The sequence below is a fragment of the Oryx dammah genome, unplaced genomic scaffold, assembly GCF_014754425.2.
Source record: "Oryx dammah isolate SB20612 unplaced genomic scaffold, SCBI_Odam_1.1 HiC_scaffold_28, whole genome shotgun sequence".
Classification (NCBI taxonomy): domain Eukaryota; kingdom Metazoa; phylum Chordata; class Mammalia; order Artiodactyla; family Bovidae; genus Oryx; species Oryx dammah.
In genome coordinates, this window is record NW_024070212.1 from 11,056,727 (window position 1) to 11,075,693 (window position 18,967).

At 37.4% G+C, this 18,967-nt stretch overlaps 1 pseudogene; it reads right to left on the reverse strand.

The window, feature by feature from the left end:
* Window positions 1-203: 203 nt before the first annotated feature.
* The window catches only part of LOC120855439, a 42,440-nt pseudogene continuing 23,676 nt past the window's right edge, over window positions 204-18,967 (reverse strand).

The following is an 18,967-nucleotide window of genomic DNA, read 5'->3' on the forward strand; positions in this document are numbered from 1 at the left end:
AGAGTATTTCAAATATGTATAGTATTAATAATTACCCCAAGTTTAAGATTGCACTTCACCAAACCTATCAAATTAATACCATGGAGAAGCTTTCACTATGAGGTTATAAAGTGCTATGTGAATGCAAGACAACACTATCATCACTTTTACAGTTATTGGTATATCCTCAGAAAAGAGTATTTTGTAGATATGAAGTATTCTCATTACAGAGCTTCAGAATAAAATCCTCTTCTGCCAATCACTTTTTGAATGGCCATTTGGACATCTTTGTTCCTTAGGCTAGACACCAGGGGGTTCAACAATAGAGTCACAACTGTGTAGGTCACTGTCACAAGTCTATCTTTGCTGGATGAGTATTTCGATGACAGCCGCGGGTAGACAAAGGAGGCACAGCCATAGTGGACAATGACTACAGTAAGATGGAGGCACAAGTGGAGAAGGCTTTCTTGCTTTCAACTGACAGGATCCTCAGGATGGTATGAACATGAATCCATAAGAGATGCAGATAAAAGTCGTAGGGACCATGAGTGCTAAAACTCTACCAATGAAGATGAGGTCATTGATATAGGAATCAGTACAGGCAAGGCAGATATCACAGAAGTAATGGTTAATCTTGTTGGGACAGAAAGGTAGTTCAAAAAATTAAGAGGAAGCCTATCAATGAAAACAAAAAAAAAAAAAAAAAACAATTACAGCACAGTTCAGTTCAGTTCAGTCGCTCAGTCATGTCCGACTCTTTGCAACACCATGATTCACAGCACGCCAGGCCTCCCTGTCCATCACAACTCCTGGAGTTCACTCAGACTCACATCCATCGAGTCAGTGATGCCATCCAGCCATCTCATCCTCTATCGTCCTCTTCTCTTCCTGCCCCCAATCCCTCCCAGCATCAGAGTCTTTTCCAATGAGTCAACTCTTCGCATGAGGTGGCCAAAATACTGGAGTTTCAGCTTTAACATCATTCCCTCCAAAGAAATCCCAGGGTTGATCTTATTAAGAATGGACTGGTTGGACCTCCTTGCAGTCCAAGGGACTCTCAAGTGGCTGCCAATTGTCCACAGACTTGCCAGCTCATAAGGATAGAGTACTGAAGTGGATGACAGATGACAACAAAGCGGTCATAACCCATGATTCCCAGTAGCACGCAATTAGTGATAGCAAAACCAAGGAAGAAAAACATCTGAGTGGCACAGTTAATAAATGAGATTGTCCTGAGCAGAGACAACAGATTTATGAGCATCTTGGGCAGAATGACAAAGGTATAGCATGTCTCAGAGATGGAAAGGATCCCTAGGAAGAAATACATGGGTATGTGGAGGCTGCAGTCCAGGCAGATGACAGTGGCAATGGTGGTATTTCCACTCAGGATAATCAGATACAGGCACAGAAAAACTGCAAAGAGGATGACCTGGGTTTTTCCAAGGTTGGACAATCCCATCAATAGGAACTCTGTGACAGAGGAATAATTAGCTTGGTTGACTTGTTCCCCAAGATTGATCTACAGAAGACAAAAATGAAGAAACAGTGTTTGCCATGAAAGGTGGAGATAGTTAATTCCACTATGGATTGAGGAACAAGAAATAGGAGAAGGGATAAGGACTAATGCTAGTAGGAAATGCCCAGTGGACCATGTCAATTCATGGAATTGTTTCCAAAACTCAAGAGTACATGTTTCCAGTGATATTTCTGTATCTTTCATAGTGTTTAAGTCTAGGAAATTATTTTCACACTACTTCAAATAGCAACTAGGGAATGGAAATGTCTGAAACTTCCTGCATATCAGCCTAACTCTATCATTTATTATCTGTGTAATTTTTTGTGCTTCAGCTTTTTCATGTATAATATAAAATACTAAAAACACCTCTTTCCTAGTTTTCTTATGAAAATTAAAGTACTGAGCAGAGCACATGCACACTGTAAACTTCTAGTAAATGTCAGCTTCTGCTACATAAGTTATTTAATTTTCAGGAAGTAGTGTTAGTTTTTCTTAAGCTTCCTTTTGGACATACTTTAAACATATATCTACTTCAGGTTTTAGTTTTTAAACCTATTATTTTATTAAAAAAAAAAAAAACACAGAACTACCAGACCAAAATGCATACCCAATTCCTATTTGCATGCATTTATAGAGACAATAATATTGTGTTGACTTAAGTACATCCTTTCCCCTTAATCAATCAATTTCACACATTTAATAGAAGAGAGTTGGTTGGGATTTTAGTATATTTAGGTAACTCTAGAGAAACACAAAGTTACTACAGGTTGGCCATTGATATTACTATTACTAATCAGGTTGGCTATTGATATTACTAAATACCTACCATTCTGCCAAGATAATTCTCTGATTCTGCTCTAAATGTGGTTTCAAACTTCAAAAGAAAATAAATCAAACACATGGGACCTTACTTCAATCTGAGCCATTGTGTCTACTCACATTTTACCCGGATTTCCAACAGAACTCAACATTGCGTTGGGTGCTCCTGGCCTCAAGGAATTTCAGCTCCTCCAATTTCTCCTTACTAAAGGATGAGAAAATCCTTTTTGCAATTCAACTAAAATCAAGTTTGAATTTTTAAAGTAATAAAAAGATCAAAGCAACCAAATAGTTGAAAATATAAGGCACAAAAAAGAGTACAAAAAGAAAAACTTCTACCTAAAGTAGCTCAGTTGCAGAGACCAGCTGTCGATCCTACACTTTCAAGGTATATTTCCTAATCTATATCATCTTTGAATGTTTTTGCTTCACATTCTCTCATTTCAAGAGAAGCAAAAGTATGTTTCATTTTTCTACCTGAGTGTAGCATAGTGACCAGTAGGCTAATAGGTAGACTTGATATGTTCTCTAAGTAGACACGGCTTCTCTGGTGGCCCAGTGGTAAAGAATTCACCTGTCATGAAGGAGATGCAGGTTTGATACCTGGGTCAGGAAGATCCCCTGGAGAAGGAAATGGCAACCCACTTCAGAATTCTTGCCTGGGAAATCCCAGGGACAGAGGATCTTGGCAGGCTAGAGTTCACAGGGTCACAAAGAGTCAGACATGACTTAGCGACAGAGCATGCACACTGAGTAGACAAGTCATCACTTTGTTCGGTTTATCCATTCATTAATGTGTTAATTTATTGATAAAGTAATATATCTAGTTACCCCATATCTATTTTTAAATTGTATCTATCTTAGGTTGAGTACTGTTCTTAACTGAAATAATTGTAAATCATTTTGCCTTCTTCAACAAACAGCAAGACTATGTCTTTTCGTCTTGCAGTATCTCACCTCTGTGCTTTTATTCATACTTTCCCCTTCACCTGGAAAACGTTATGCACTTTCTTTTTATGTTTGAAACTCAGATAGAAGGTGTGACCTCTGACTACTCTTATCTCTAATGATAAGAGGGACATGAACTTTCCCTTCTCTTAATTTAGTGACTTTCTATTATGTATGAGATGTATCATGAAAGTACCAGCCTCTACTTTCTCATATATCAGACTGTGAATGCCTTGGGAGCAGTTTTATATTTCCCATAACATAAATACAAATCACTACTTAAGAACTATGTGTTTAATGAATTGATGACTAAATATTTTATTTTTTTAAAGATGGCATCTGTGAAAGACATCATGTAAAGTCATGAAAGAGATGATGGAATTTTAAGCCTTATTTGGAGAATCTGGGAACAGAGATTCAGTTCACAATCTATCAGGTCACACTGCAAAGTTATAATTGTGTTAATGTGTCACACAACCAAGAAGTTATAGAACATTAACCAGACCCAAGTTCCCCTGATACCCTACCATTGCTTTTATTATTATTATTACTACTCTTACTAAAACTCTGGTTTTTCTAAATACTTTCATGAATCATTAGATATCTAACAAAACAAACCACCAGGATAGTCCCTGAGCAATGTAATTTATTTTACCTCCTCAGTTCCCATTTATGAGTCTTATGCAGTAGATTATTTGTCCACAGAATGTTAGGAGTGTGAGAGCTAAATACAGCAGAAAGTCTGTAAGGAAAAATAAGTCAGTTATGCTTCCTTTACTCCTTCATTCCCTGTTAGACTGTTTTTAATATACCATTGTCACCAGAGAATAATTTCATGTGATGTTTGAGAATGGACATTGAATGAACTAAATGTTGAAAATTCATTTTTTATAAGGCATTAGCAGTTTCTGTCCTTTCTTTTTCAATTACCCAGAAAAGACTTTCAAAAGGAATCAGTCTTTAAGAGATGGCTAATAGAAAGGAAGTAAGTTCCATGGACTAGGGGAGCATATTCTATGGCACTTATTTATAGCCATTCCTGTGCCTACTACAATTCATTGGTGATGCTCTATTTATCACCCCACAGCCTTATATTATTCTCCAACTTTTAAGCCTTCTTTGTGCATTTGTGCCTTGCTTTCCCTACATGCTCTTTTTAACCATCGCTCATAGATAGACTAAAACTCACAGGATGATTAGAACATTTCTAAAATTATCATTGGAGACCTCTCTATCACTATACCCAAACACTAATTTTACTCAATTTTCCACATAAAATAACCCAACAGGGCCTATTTCCCTGTGTTCCCTAGCACAAATCTATTAGAAGTCAGTGAAACCTAACAATCTAATAAAAATAAGACTCAAAAACTAATATTACTACAATCATTTCTATTTTTAAATGACCCTATTCTCTTTCTACTACTGACATCTCAATACCTCCAAACTGTGTTCCTACCTCCTCTGCTGAGAATTATGAGAAGTATCCCCTAAAGCATCATTGAAGAACTTTTCTTTTGTCTCTTATTAGTTGTGGCCCCAGCATGCTGGTTAATGTTTATACTTTCCCAAACTCCAGGGATCCATTATTGCAACATTAATTTTGGCACAGTTCCAGTCCTTTCAATGAGTAAACAGGATGTAGAAAATAATGTAGATCCTAAATCTCATAGGTCTAACAGGCTAAAAAGGACACAGGAGAAGGTTAATACTGGCAATTAGCTGACAATTAGTCCCAGGTTGCCTGATAGCTCATTAGAAGCTGAAAATTGTTGGAAATTAAGAAAAGAGAAGTAAATATGGAAAACCCATATTACAATAGGTAACCCAAGAGTGAAATTTCTAAAGTCATTAGGTAAGGAAGAAAACCCTTTTCCTCCTTGGACTTCACCAAGACAAATAAAGCCTGCTTTATCATTGTAAATAAAGAAGTAAAGTTATCCTTTTTAGTCTAGTTTCATCTGAACTCTATAAATTCAGTTTCTGCACCAAGGAGAGGGGCACAGGAACACTTAGTGTGAGGGATGAGAAAGGGTGATATCGTCGCTAGTAAAATTGAGACTTTGAAGAAGAATGGCAAAGAGTTGGTTTGAGGACTGAAGGATAACCATGAACTGTTTAGATGTGGGCCATAGAGACAATACTCTACTTCTTCCAAGCTTGATGGAGATGAAAAGATCTCCGATCAAGTATATGCCTCAAGGATAGGGAATAGGATGAAAAAATCTTGGGTAGCATCCTAGAGGCCTTGGTCAGTCCCCTAATTATTCTCATTCTTTCTCACAATTCTCTGTTGAATAGACCCAAGGCAGGTGAAAGAAGAAAAAAACAGGTAATTGCCTGCTGTACACACATATGCCACTATTTTCATAGCCTGTATTTGAAATGAAGTTAAAGTCAAGCTTTCTGTTGCTGGACTCAGCCATCACAATTTCTAGACTTTTAGATTTTCTAGAAATCTTTATTCTTCATCTTCTGTGAGATAATGATGAAAAATTCACCCTCTCTTTCTCATGAGTGACTCACAATGGGAGGTCAGAAAATATTTCAGGCACTTAGCATTGAAGTCTTCTCCCACTTGACTCTGTTGCAGTTCCTGTCAGTAGTTCTTAGTTGAGATGTAGCTGCTAGAACTCCCTAGCAGCTGTCCTCAAATGAGCAGAAACTCCAAAGTGAGATGATTACTGACTCAGAGTCTTTATTTCCAGCTATACCATTATCAGAGGCTACTAACAGAGCTATAACAATGGCTACTGCTGCTTCCAACAGTTTTCAAATGTGCACAACAGTTCTGCCTAATAGTTGCAGAATTCCTGGGTTTCTTGGCCATCTTGTCTGCTCAGTGTATCTTCTCAAGCAAACAATTCCCCATGGTTTTCAGGCCAAGTCCTCAGCATAAACCTTTATTTTTTTTTCTTTTTTTAATTTATTTTTATTTATTTTTTATTTTACTTTACAATTCTGTATTGGTTTTGCCATACGTTGACAGGAATCCACCACGGGTGTACATGAGTTCCCATGCCCTTTTCTAACTGTTGCTTCTTGATCTGCATACAGATTTCTCAGGAAGCAGGTCAGGTGGTCTGGTATTTGGATCACTTCAGGAATTTTCCACAGTTTATTGTGATCCACACAGTCAAAAGTTGTGGCATAGTCAATAAAGCAGAAGTTGATGCATTTCTGGAAATCTTTTTCAATGATCCAATCAGTTCAGTTCAGTTCAGTCGCTCAGTCATGTCTGACTCTGAGACCCCATGAATCGCAGCACGCCAGGCCTCCCTGTCCATCACCAACTCCCGGAGTTCACTCAGACTCACGTCCCTTGAGTCAGTGGTGCCATCCAGCCATCTCATCCTCTGTCGTCCCCTTTCCTCCTGCCCTCAATCCCTCCCAGCATCAGAGTCTTTTCCACTGAGTCAACTCTGCACATGAGGTGGCCAAAGTATTGGAGTTTCAGCTTAAGCATCATTCTTTCCAAAGAAATCCCAGGACTGATCTCCTTCAGAATGGACTGGTTGGATCTCCTTGCAGTCCAAGAAAGAAAGAAAGAAAGTGAAGTCGCTCAGTCATGCCCGACTCTTTGCTAACCCATGGACAGTAGCCTGCACCAAGCTCCTCCATCCATGGGATTTTCCAGGCAAAAGTACTGGAGTGGGTTGCCATTTCCTTCTCCAGGTACTCTTCCTGACCCAGGTCTCCCGCATTGTAGACAGATGCTTTACCATCTGAGCAACCAGGGAAGTCCAAGGGACTCTCAAGAGTCTTCAACATCACAGTTCAAAAGCATCAATTCTTCGGTGCTCAGCTTTCTTCACAGTTCAACTCTCACATCCATACATGACCACTGGAAAAACCATAGCCTTGACTAGACAGACCTTTGTTGGCAAAGTAATGTCTCTGCTTTTGAATATGCTATCTAGGTTGGTCATAACTTTTCTTCCAAGGAGTAAGTGTCTTTTAATTTCATGGCTGCAGTCAACATCTCCAGTGATTTTCAAGCCCCAAAAAATAAAGTTTGACACTGTTTCCACTGTTTCATTATCTATTTCCCATGAAGTGATGGGACCAGATGCCATGATCTTAGTTTTCTGAATGTTGAGCTTTAAGGCAACTTTTTCACTCTCCTCTTTCAATTTCATCAAGAAGCTTTTTAGTTCCTCTTCACTTTCTGCCATAAGGGTGGTGTCATCTGCATATCTGAGGTTATTGATATTTCTCCCGGCAATCTCGATTCCAGCTTATGCTTCTTCCAGCCCATCGTTTCTCATGATGTACTCTGCAAAGAAGTTAAATAAGCAGGGTGACAATATATAGCCTTGATGTATTCCTTTTCCTATTTGGAACCAGTCTGTTGTTCCATGTCCAGTTCTAACTGTTGCTTCCTGGCCTGCATATAGGTTTCTCAAGAGGCAGGTCAGTTGGTCTGGTATTCCCATCTCTCTCAGAATTTTCCACAGTTTATTGTGATCCACACAGTCAAAGGCTTTGGCATGGTCAAAAAAGACAGGCGGGTCATGGTGGAGAGGTCTGACAGAATGTGGTCCACTGGAGAAGGGAATGGCAAACCACTTCAGTATTCTTGCCTTGAGAACTCCATGAATAGTGTGAAAAGGCAAACTGATAGAATACTGAAAGAGGGACTCCCCAGGTCAGTAGGTGCCCAATATGCTACTTGAGATCAGTGGGGAAATAACTCCAGAAAGAATGAAGTGATGGAGCCAAAGCAAAATCAATACCCAGCTGTGGATGTGACTGGTGATAGAAGCAAGGTCTGATGCTGTAAAGAGAAATATTGCATAGGAACCTGGAATGTCAGGTCCATGAATCAAGGCAAATTGCAAGTGGTCAAACAAGAGATGGCAAGAGTGAACGTCGACATTCTAGGAATCAGTGAACTAAAATGGACTGGAATGGGTGAATTTAACTCAGATGACCATTATATCTACTACTGTGGGCAGGAAACCCTCAGAAGAAATGGAGTAGCCATCATGATTAACAAAAGAGACCGAAATGCAGTACTTGGATGCAATCTCAAAAACGGCAGAATGAACTCTGTTTGTTTCCAAGGCAAACCATTCAATATCACAGTTATCCAAGTCTATGCCCCAACCAGTAACAATGAAGAAGCTGAAGTTGAAGAGTTTTATGAAGACCTACAAGACCTTTTAGAACTAACACCCAAAAAAGATGTCATTTTCATTATAGGAGACTGGAATGCAAAAGTAGGAAGTCAAGAAACACATGGAGTAACAGGCAAATTTGGCCTTGGAATACGGAATGAAGCAAGGCAAAGGCTAATAGAGTTTTTCCAAGAGAATGCAGCTGTCATAGCAAACACTGTCTTCCAACAACACAAGAAAAGACTCTACACATGGACATCACCAGATGGTCAACACCAAAATCAGATTGAAGATTATATTCTTTGCAGACAAAAGTGGAGAAGCTGTATACAGTCAACGAAAACAAGATCAGGAGCTGACTGTGGCTCAGATCATGAGCTCCTTATTGCCAGATTCAGACTTAAATTGAAGAAAGTAGGGAAAACCACTAGACCATTCAGGTATGACCTAAATCAAATCCCTTACAATTATACAATGGAAGTGAGAAATAGATTTAAGGGAATAGATCTGTTAGATAGAGTGCCTTATGAACTATGGGCTGAAGTTTGTGACATTGTACAGGAGACAGGGATCAAGATCATCCCCATGGAAAAGAAATGCAATAAAGCAAAATGGTTGTCTGGGGACGCCTTAATAATAGCTGTGAAAAGAAGAGAAGTGAAAAGCAAAGGAGAGAAGGAAAGATATAAGCATCTGAATACAGAGGTCCAAAGAATAGCAAGAAGAGATAAGAAAGCCTTCCTCAGCAATCAATGCAAAGAAATAGAGGAAAACAACAGAATGGGAAAGACTAGAGATCTCTTCAAGAAAGTTAGAGATACCAAGGGAATATTTCATGCAAAGATGATCCAATGGATGTTGGCAATTTGATCTCTGGTTCCTCTGCCTTTTCTAAAGCAAGCTTGATTATCTTGAAGCTCATAGCTGTACTGTTGAAGCCTGGCTTGGAGAATTTTGAACATTACTTTGTTAGCATGTGAGATGAGTGCAATTGTACAATAGTTTGAAGATTCTTTGGCATTACCTTTCTTAGGGAATGGAATGAAAACTGACCTTTTCCAGTCCTGTGGCCTCTGTTGAGTTTTCCAAATTTGCTGGCACATTGAGTGCAGCACTTTCACAGCCTTGTCTTTTAGGATTTGAAATAGCTCAACTGGAATTCGATGACCTCCACTAGTTTTGTTCATAGTGATGCTTCCTAAGGTCTACTTGACTTTGCACCGCAGCATGTCTGGCTCTAGGTTAATGATCACTCCTTTGTGGTTTCTGGGTCATGAAGATCTTTTTATATAGTTCTTCTGTGTATACCTGCCACCTCTTCTTAATATCTTGTCCTTCTGTTAGGTCCATACCATTTCTGTCCTTTATTGAGTTCATCTTTGCATGTAGTGATCCCTTGGTATCTCTAATTTTCTTGAAGAGATCTCTAGTCGTTTCCATTCTACTGTTTTTCTCTATTTCTTTGCACTGATCACTGAGGAAGGCTTTTGTATCTCTCCTTGCTATTCTTTGAAACTCTTTATTCAAATGTTGTATCTTTCCTTTTCTCCTCTGCCTTCACTGCTCTTCTTTTCTCAGCTATTTGTAAGACCATATCAGACAACCATTTTGCCTTTTTGCATTTCTTTTTCTTAGGAATGATCTTGATCCCTGCCTCCTGTGCAATGTCACAAACCTCCGTCCATAGTTCTACAGGCACTCTGTCTCTCAGATCTAATCCCTTGAATCTATTTGTCACTTCCACTGTATAATCATAAGGGATTTGATTTAGGTCATACCTGAATGATCTAGTGGTTTTCCCTACTTTCTTCAACTTAAGATTCAAAATGAGCACTAACAGACTTTCTGGCATGAAGGACTGGAAGATAGAGTTGGAGGTAACCAGAACAGCTGGAATGTGATGAAAGAAGCCTAGAAAGTGAGAGCCAGAGTTGTTCATAGTCACTCAGTTGTATCCCAGTCTTTGTGACCCCATGAGCTGCAACACACCAGGCTTCCCTGTCCATCACCATCTCCTGGAGTTTGCTAAAACTCATATCCACTGAGTCAGTGATGCCATCCAACCATTTCATCCTCTGTCATCCCCTTCTCCTTCTGTTTTCATGCTTTCCAACATCAGGGTCTTTTCTAATGAGTTGGTTCTTTGCACCAGGTGGCCAAAGTATTGGAGCTTCAGCTTCCACATCAGTCCTTGCAATGAATATTCAGGGTTGATTTCCTTTAGTATTGACTGGTGTGATCTCCTTGCTGCCCAAGGGACACTCAAGAGTCTTCTCCAACACCACAGTATGAAAGCATTAATTCTTACATGGTTAGACATCTTTATTGTCCAACTCTCACATCCATACATGATTACTTGAAGAGTCATAGCTTTGGCTATACGGGCCTTTGTTGGTAATGTAATGTCTCTACTTTTTAATACACTGTCTAGATCTTGTCCCATCACTTCATGGGAAACAGATGGGGAAACAGTGGAAACAGCGTCAGACTTTATTTTGGGGGGCTCCAAAATCACTGCAGATGGTGATTGCAGCCATGAAATAAAAAGATGCTTACTGCTTGGAAGGAAAGTTATAACCAACCTAGATAGCATATTCAAAAGCAGAGACATTACTTTGCCAACAAAGGTCCGTCTAGTCAAGGCTATGGTTTTTCCTGTGGTCATGTATGGATGTGAAAGTTGGACTGCGAAGAAAGCTGAGCACCGAAGAATTGATGCTTTTGAACTGTGTTGGAGAAGACTCTTGAGAGTCCCTTGGACTGCAAGGAGATCTAACCAGTCCATTCTAAAGGAGATCAGTCCTGGGTGTTTTTTGGAAAGAATGATGCTAAAGCTGAAACTCCAGTACTTTGGCTACCTCATGCGAAGAGTTGAAAAAGACTCATTGGAAAAGACTCTGATGCTGGAGTGATTAGGGGCAGGAGGAAAAGGGGACGACAAAGGATGAGATGGCTGGATGGCATCGCCGACTTGATGCACATGAGTTTAAGTGAACTCTGGGAGTTGGTGATGGACAGGGAGGCCTGGTGTGCTGCAATTCATGGGGTCGCAAAGAGTCAGACATGACTGAGCAACTGAACTGAACTGAACTGAGGCTTGTCATAGCTTTTCTTCCAAGGAGCAAGCATCTTTGTAGTTCATGGTTGCAGTCAATGTCTGCAGTGATTTTGGAGCCCATGAAAATAAAATACTTTTTCCATTGTTTCTCCATGTATTTGCAATAAAGTAATGGACTGGCTCTCATGAACTTCGTTTTTTTAATGTTGAGTTTTAGCCCAGCTTTGTCACTCTCCTCTTCACATTCAGGAGGCTTTTTAATTCCTCTTCACTCTCTGCATATGGGTGGTGTCATCTGCATATCTGAGGTTATTGTTATTTCTACCAGCAATCTTAATTCCAGCTTGAGCTCATCCAGCCCAGCATTTTACATGATGTACTGTGCATTATACATTAAATAAACAGGGTGACAATATACAACATTTCCCAATTTTGAGCCAGTCTGTTGGTCCATGCTTGCTTCTAACTGTTGCTTCTCAACTTGCATGCAGGTTTCTCAGGAGGCAGGTAAGATGGTCTTGTATTCCCATCTTTTTAAGAATTTTCCACTGTTTGTTGTGAGCCACCAGTCAAAGGCTTTAGCATAGTCAATGGAAGAGAAGTAGATGTTTCCCTGGAATTTTCTTGCTACTTCTATATTCCAACAGATGTTGGTAGTTTGATTTCTGGTTCTTCTCCCTTCTCTAAATCCAGCTTGTACATCTGGAAGTTCTCAGTTCATGTACTGTTGAAGCCTAGCTTGGAGGATTTTGAGCATTACATTGCTAGCATATGAAATGAGTGTAAGCATGAGGTAGTTTGAACATTCTTTGACATTGCCCTTTTTTGGGATTGGATTGAAATTTGACATTTTCCAGTCCAGTGGCCACTGCTGAGTTTTCCAAATTTGCTGGCATATTGAGTGCAGCACTTTCACAGCATCATCTTTTAGGAAATAGCTCAGCTAGAATTCCATCACCTCTACTAGCATGTTTGTAGTGATGCTTCCTAAGGCTCACTTGACTTTGCACTCTAGGATGTCTGGCTCTTGGTGACTCATCACACCATCATGGTTATCTGGGTCAATAAGATGTTTTTTATATAATTTTGTGTATTCTTGCCTTCTCTTTTTAATAGCTTCTGCTTCTGTTAGGTCCAAATTGTTTTTGCCCTTTATTTTGCCCATCTTTGCAAGAAATGTTCCTTTGGTTTCTATAATTTTCTTGAAGAGATCTCTAGTCTTTCCTATTCTATTGTTTTCCTGTATTTCTTTGGATTGTTCACTTAGGAAGATTTTCTTATCACTGCTTGCTATTCTTTGGAATTCTGCATTCAGATGGGTATATCTTTCCTTTTTCTCTTTTACCTTTTGCTTCTCTTCTTTTCTCAGCTATTTGTAAACCTCCTCAGACAACCATTTTGCTTTTTTTGCATTTCAAATTCAAAATCTCTGAATATATTTTGCTCAAATTCCTGGTTTATTTTTCTGAAGCATATGTATGAAAAAGACTCGAAGCAGTCCAGAAGTACAAAGGAACTAAACAGAGATTTGAACTACCACCCAAGTTAAAAATCTTTCAGTTTTGATCTGAGTAAGTTTTTTATCTGCTAAAACTAAAAGTACCAACAATTTTCAGTTTAATGTAACAGAATCTCTACAACACAATATTCACTAGATTGTAGTTGAAATCCAAAATTATTTTACATAAAAAAGCCAAGATTATGTGATGATTTGCAAGACGTAAGGCAGTCAGTATAAAGTTAATGATATTTATACAGTTCAACATTGAAATTACTAAACTAAGATTTTACAACAGCTGTGATAACTATGTTCAGTTATATAAAAGAAAATGTGCTTTCTTGTAAGCATACTAGAAACCTTAGAAGAGAAATAAAAACCACAGGAAAAAAAGAAAAATGATAGAACTAAAATACATTATCTGAAAAAAAAAAAAACTTTATTGGATGAGATTCACAGAATTGAGATAACAGAGTAAAAAGTCAGTGACTGTGAAGATATATCAAAAGAAAGAATACAATGTGAAGAAGATTAGAAAACAATGAAAAATGTAAACAGAACCTCAAGCACCTGGAAAACTATGTTAAATTATGCAACACATGTGTAATTAGAGTTCTAGAAAGGAATGAGGTAGAAAATAAGGTAGAAAAAGTTTGGGAAAATAATGGCCAAAAATTTCACAAATTTTCTTAGAGACTTCAGTGTATAGATTTGGGAGTCTCAACAAACATCTAGCATGATGAATGGGAAGGAAATCATGCCTAGGTGCATCATAGTCAAACTGCTTAAAATAAAGGATAAAAAAATTCTTGAAAGAACAAAAGAAAAAAAAAGTGTCACACAATGAGTGAAACAGCAGCGAAATTAATGCTGGCTTCTTACCAGAAACTTGGAGCCCAGAGAACTGTGGAACATAAACCTAAACATGATGAAAAATAATAATAAAAATACCAATTCAGTATTGTATTTCCACTACAAATATTTTTGAAGATTAAAAACAAAATAAAGACAGTTTTATACAGCAAAAAAAAAAAAAAGAGAGAGAGAGAGAGAGAGAGATAGAGAATTTGTAATCAATAGATCCATACTACCTGAAATACTAAAAAAAAAAAAAAATTTTTCAAGAAAAGGAAATTATATTCGACAGAAATGTAGGTAGGTGTCATAAAGTGAACGTTTTTATTTTTCATCTTAGGTTTTCTGAGTAAAGCAACCTGAGATCTAACTTAAAGGACACGTTTTGAAATCTAAAATATAGTTAAATAATTATGAGATATTTATCATCCCACAATTTTGAATTTACATTTCATTCAGGGAGGTTAACGACTATCCATTTTCTACATAAGCTCCAGATTTCCAATTTTAGGATTTCTGTTATGTAGTGCAGGCCCTCAGAGTGACATCTAGCCCTCATCAGTAATCTCAGAAAGACTCAGTTTTGTTCAATCACTCAGTCGTGTCCAACTCTTTGCGACCCCATGGATTGCAACACACCAGGCTCTCCTATACATCACTAACTCCCAAAGCTTGCTCAAACTATGTCCATCAAGTTGGTGACGCCATCCAACCATCTCATCCTCTGTCGTCCCCTTTTCCTCCTGCCTTCAATCTTTCCCAGCATCAGGGTCTTTTCAAATGAGTCAGTTCTTCACATCAGGTGGCCAAAGTATTGGAGCTTCGGCTTCAGCATCAGTCCATCCAACGAATATTCAGGACTGATTTCCTTTAAGATCAACTAGCTTGATCTCCTTGCAGTCCAAGGGACTCTCAAGATTTTTCTCCAACATCACAGTTCAAAAGCATTAATTCTTCAGCACTCAGCTCTCTTTATGGTCCAACTTTCACATCCATACATGACTACTGGAAAAAACACATTTTTGACTATACAGACCTTTGTCAGAATGACTAAGTCGATAAAAACCTATTCAGCTATTGCTATATATAGTAATAATTTATCCTTGCTCCAAAACTTCATCTTTATATTCAGGATGCTATGAATAAATATAGATGCTAAAAACTACCATCAAGAAGAAATTGATGAGCATTAAAATCATAAATACTTGAGAAAACATAAAGGATTACTTTTTCTTATTTAGAATATGTATGAATAAAGCAAAAAAAATTATATTTCCTTATGGGTTTTTAATATAGAGATGAAATACACTTTAAAACAAAGGATAGGTTAGTGGTAAATGGATCTATGTAACTCCAAAGCTTTTGCATTTCAGGTATAGTCATACATTATTAACTCTTTGTAGACTGTGAAAGTTAAAAATATAATTGCATTTCAGTTCTAAACTTTCTTTTAATTGCCCTAACTATGATCCTGGAATATTTCTCCCTTGCTAGCTGACACTATACTAAGCTTTGTCCGTAGAAGGTGATAATTGGACTCCAGAATTAGAAGACAATTCTGTACCTGTTTCTAATGTGTTTGCTGCTGTCTGGAGGTTAGTGGCTTGTGGGACACCCAGAAGAATCTATCTCTGTTTCAACAGTAAGGTCTCCACAGACATTTTCCCAGTGAGTTCTGTACTGAGGCAACTTACCATAGACAGCCTCCTCCAGTACCCAAGAAGGTGGCTTTGCAGTAAGTTCTGAAGTATATCACCTTCTCACATATGACAGAAAATGGAACCAACAAAACAGAACCCAGAGGAAATTATACCAAGACTTATTTATAAAGCTGCATTTAAGTAGACAGGTATTAGTGTAAATTTAGACAAATAGATCAAAATATGGTGTCCAGAAATAGATCCATATTGATAAAGACAATTAATTTTCTATAAAGTTGCCAAGGCAATTCAGTGATGAAAGTAGGGACAAAAAAACTCCCCTGACTGATTGGGAGGAGGAGCTAATGATGGAAGTGTGACATCTACTCAAGAATGAGGAAGAAGGTGGTCTTCTTTTCCTCCCCACCTTTCCCACTGATTATAAAAATGTAGCCCACTAAACTTTCAGGATAGTACTTCCTTGCCTGCCCACTTGTATCTCTCACAAGTGCCCTATACTAATAAACTCATTCCTGATCTGTCACTCTGCCTCTCAATGAATTCTTTCCTAGCAGAGATAAAAGAACATATGATTTACAAAGTCCTAAGAGGATAACCTTTTCAACAATGTTGCATAAAAACATACACTTTTCTCACATCATATAAAACAAAATCAACTGAAAATGGATTATATCCTGGCTGCAAAAGCTGATATCATAAGACTTCTTGATAGTATACATGTTTCAATGCCATTCTCCCAAATCATCCCACCCTCTCCCTCTCCCTCGGAGTCCAAAAGTCCGTTCTATACATCTGTGCCAGTCTATGTTCAATGCAGGATACAGGATGCTTGGGGCTGGTGCATGGGGATGATCCAGAGAGATGATATGGGGTGGGAGGCGGGAGGGGGATTCAGGATTGGGAGCTCGTATACACCGTGGTGGATTCATGTCAATGTATGGCAAAACCAATACAGTATTGTAAAGTAAAATAAAGTAAAAATAACATTTAAAAAAAACTTCTTGAAAATAGAATTGGATAAAATGTCAGTTAGCTTACATTTTTCAAATATTTCTTGAATATAAGACAAAACATACAAACTATAAAAGTCAAAATCAGTATATTGTACTTCTTTAGCAATACCAAAAAAGATCGCTCTTCAAAAGACACTGATAAAAAAGCAAAAGCAAATTAGAAAATGGTAAAATATTTGCATAATATATATGTGACAAAACTTATGCCTAGAAAATATAAAGAACTCTTAAAATTCAATAAAGAGACAAATGATCCAATCTAGAAATTGGAAAGACATTTAAATTAGGAAATGGATAAAAGATTTGAGAGGCACTTAACTGAAGAAATTACAGAGATGGCCAATAGATACATAAAAAAATAATCAGCATCTTTAGTCATCAAGGAAATTCCAGCCACAATTTGATACTACTGTGTATCCACTTGAGGGATGAAATTAAGACTGGCAAGTTATATTGAGCATGTCAAGCAATTGGTAACCCTCATATATTGCTGTTGAGAGTGTGCATAGAGTGTAAAATGGTAAAATTCTTTGTCAATCTCTTATAAAGTTAGCATATATTTACATATATAGATCATCAATTCCGCACCTAGATATTTACATAGTAGAATGAAAAATATCTCCACACAGTTATGTAAATGCATGTACACAAATATTTGTACAGCTCTATTGCTAAGAGATATAAACTGAGAAAAAGCTAAATGTCCATCATCATGTACCTGAATACATAAAGTGTGGTGTATTTATACAATGAAAAAAAAAAAGAATGTAAACTATTGCATCACCCCAATATTTCAAAAATAGATCCAGTGAAAGAAACCAAAAAGTAAAAAATTACATACTCTCTGATTCAATTCACATGAATTTGTAGTACTGTCAAAGCTTTAGTGACAAAAAGTTGGTTTCTTGGGACTAGTGGCGATATAGGGTACTCATAAGGAAGGAGCATGAGGGAAAGTTTAGGAGTGATGGATATGTGTTGTATCTTGACCATGATGGTGGTTACATGGGTGGTTTTGCATGTCAAAACACATCAAACACATTATATCAAATATAAATAAGTATATTTATATTTGTTAAATATAAATAATTATATTTAATTATGTCTCAGTATATTTGGTGAAGAGATGAAACATAAACTCACAGCATGCATAAAAGCTAAAGGTATAAACTTCTAGAAATAAATGTAAGGGAATATTTATTTAGCCTTGGTTTAAGAAAATGCTTAGACAAAAGAAACACCAAATATTTAAAAAACTCTTAAGAAAAAAGGAAAAATATTTAAATATTTGCATATAAGTCTAAACATATTGGGTTTCCCTGGTGGCTCAGTTGGTAAACCATCTGCCTGCAGTGTAGGAGACACAGGTTCAATCCCTGGGTTGGGAAGATCCTCTGGAGAAGGACAGACCAGCAGAATCCCATGGACTTAGAAGACTGGCAGGCTACAGTCCATAGTGTCACAAGGAGTCAGACATGACTGAAGTGACTGATCATGCATACATGCAGGCATATACACATTAGTTCCCAGTAAAATATATTATAAAAATTATTTTTTATTTATCTAGAAAAAAAACTTATACTGCTTTTTTGCAACAATGAGGATGGATCTTGAAGGCTTCATGCTAAGTGAAATATGTCAATCAGAAAGGCAAATACTATGTGATCTCACTTGTATCTAAAAACGTTAAAATCATAGACATACAGAGTAGAATGGTGTTGCCAGGCAATGGGGTTGAAAGAAATGAGGAGATATTTATCAAAGGGTATATGCTTCCATTTATAAGATGGATAGGTTCTGGGGATTTAATACACAGTATGGCAATCATGTTAACCATACTACTGTATTATCTAATTTAAAGTTGCTGAGAGAGTAGATCTTAAATCATCTCACCAAAAAAGAGAGATAATTATGTGATATAATTGTAGTGTTATATGACCTTATTGTGGTAATCATTTTGTAATATATACATGTATCAACCATCACATTGTACACCTTAACCTTCCAGGATGTTATTTGTCAATACATCTCAGTAAAGCTAGATCAGAGAAACCAAAACTATGTTTTTCTGAGGTCAACTAGGAAATGGCAGAAAATAATTTGTGAGTGACAAAAATCTTGTATTTCTTGATTTGTGTGGTAGTTAAATGGGTTATTGTAAAAATATACAATTGTAAAATTGTAAAGTTATTGTAAAAACTCACAAATAGCTTACACTTAATATACCTAAACTTTATGCAAATTATCCTTTAATTTAAATGTAAGATAAGGAAAAATGTGAATGAAAAAGGTACACTGAGACTCCAGAGGTCACATTTCAAAAAGTCAATCAACAAAATATATTCAAGGAACTCAAAATGGATGGTGTTAAAATTGTGAAATAGAAAGCAAAGAAACAAACTCTTCTGACAGTCCTAATGTCATGAGAACAGTAAGGACAAAAAAGCAACTTCCAGAAGCAAAAGCTCAAAATTCAATTGGCCAGTCTGAAAGCATCAGC